We start from the raw sequence: 1,899 nt of genomic DNA, 5'->3' as shown, positions 1-1,899 counted from the left end.
AGACAGACAGACAGACAGACAGACAGACAGACAGAAAGGGGAAAGAGAGACAGAGAGGGAGAGAGAGACAGAGAAGGAGAGAGAGACAGAGAAGGAGAGACAGAGACAGAGAGACAGAGACAGACAGAGACAGACAGAGACAGAGACAGAGAGACGGAGACAGAGAGAGGAGAGAGACAGAGACAGAAAGAGAGAGAGAGAGAGAGAGAGAGAGAGAGAGAGAGAGAGAGAGAGAGAGAGAGAGAGAGAGAGAGAGAGATGGAGTGGAGGGAGGGAGAAAGGAGTTAAAAGGAAAAAGGTCTCTCATGTGCTGGACATATCTCCACTTGAGGAGACTCTGGGCCCCAGATTCCTACAAAATGAGTTTATTCCCTGTGGCTACGTTACATTGCTAGGATGGACGCTTTGTGTCCCTAGTCTCCCTTCTCTCCCACCACAACCCCTGGGTCTTGTTTTCACATGGCATGGGGGATGGAGGGATGGCATCATTGCAGTCCAATGCAACTTCCTTTCTTCAAGGTGCAATTCAAATGCCAGTTTGCACTGGAGTCCTATCCTGACTCTCCTAGCTGCTCAAGTCTTCCTCTTCACATATATATATATATATATTTTAATGTTTTTTATTGACTTCTCTCTTTACGTGTTGTTCTCTTCCCACAACTCTAAACTCGGAGAGGCCGGGACTGTATGGCTTTGTATCCCAGGGTCCTGGTAGTCTGCTTGGCTCCTGGTGGATGCTTAATGCACTATTACTGAACTGAGTGGCACAGAATTAGTTGGAGCACATGACAGCCCCCCTCAATATCTTCTCTCTGAAATGCACCTCTTCGGTACTAACTTCTTGGAGTGGGGAGGGGGGCAATCACGAAGGATTCAAGAGAGAAATTAGTTTGTCCAGGGGCACAGCAACCAGGTAGAAGGCAAAACTTGGGGATCCCTATTCCCAGAACCAAATGATCCAGTCCTGTGTGAACACACACAGACACACACACACACCCTCTCCAAACCTCCCAGCCCCCTTGTTCAAGGGGAGAATATTGGCTTAGTTTCCAGTAAGCCGCACCCCTTTCTTGGCACTGATTTAGGCTGGCAAAAGAATAGAAAGATTAGAAGAAAACAAGCCTGACCTCCATCTCCCCCCTCCAAGTATTGCAACACGGTGCCTTTGCTGGGGGGGGGGGGGAGCTCAGAGCTCCAGTTGACCATCAGGCCTCATTTGGCATATCATAAAACGGGGGCCCTGACACCTCGCTTGAAGTCCCATAGCAAAATCCATGTCCTGATCCCCGGCCAGGGAATTCCCTCTGCCACAAGGAACACTGTCGCAGCCCTCCAGAATTCGGGGAGAGCCCAGTCAAGAAGGAGGAGGCTGAGGAGCAAGTGCCTCGCCTGGAGCTTCCCGGCTCCCGGGCACCTCTGAGCAGACGATAGTTTAGCCCCAGACCGGAGCCTCTTTAAGGGCTTGGAAAGCCGACTCTGAGCGGATTTGGTGCCAACAACCCCCTCGAGTGGAAAAGCCCAAAGCGGAAGCTCTCTCCGGACGGGACGTTTCTGGCTCCGGCGGAGAGAATCGATTTCTGCTCCGTCTGCTCTTCCCCTTTTCCAGCCGGCTCGTTCAGAAGCCCCTCGATACGGAGCCCCCGCGGCGTGCCTGTCTCCCTGCGCGCACGGCTCGCCTTTGCTGGTGGATCGGACTCTAAAAGGAGCGAGGAGGCTCTGGGATGAGCCGCTCCAGCGGCCCTTCCTCTATTCGGTGCCTCCGAGCGCGGCCGGGGGGAAGGGAGAGACAGAGATTATCCTTTAAAGAAGGACCGCCTCAGAGGAAGAAATCCGTCTTAATAGCAGCGACGCAGTGGCGCTGGCAGTCGCTGGGCCAGAGTTCTGTCCCCTTCAACAAGA

This window comes from Gracilinanus agilis, chromosome 1 (genome assembly GCF_016433145.1).
Source record: "Gracilinanus agilis isolate LMUSP501 chromosome 1, AgileGrace, whole genome shotgun sequence".
Taxonomy (NCBI): Eukaryota; Metazoa; Chordata; class Mammalia; order Didelphimorphia; family Didelphidae; genus Gracilinanus; species Gracilinanus agilis.
The sequence above is the reverse complement of the archived record's forward strand: the minus strand, read 5'-3'. Positions refer to the sequence as shown.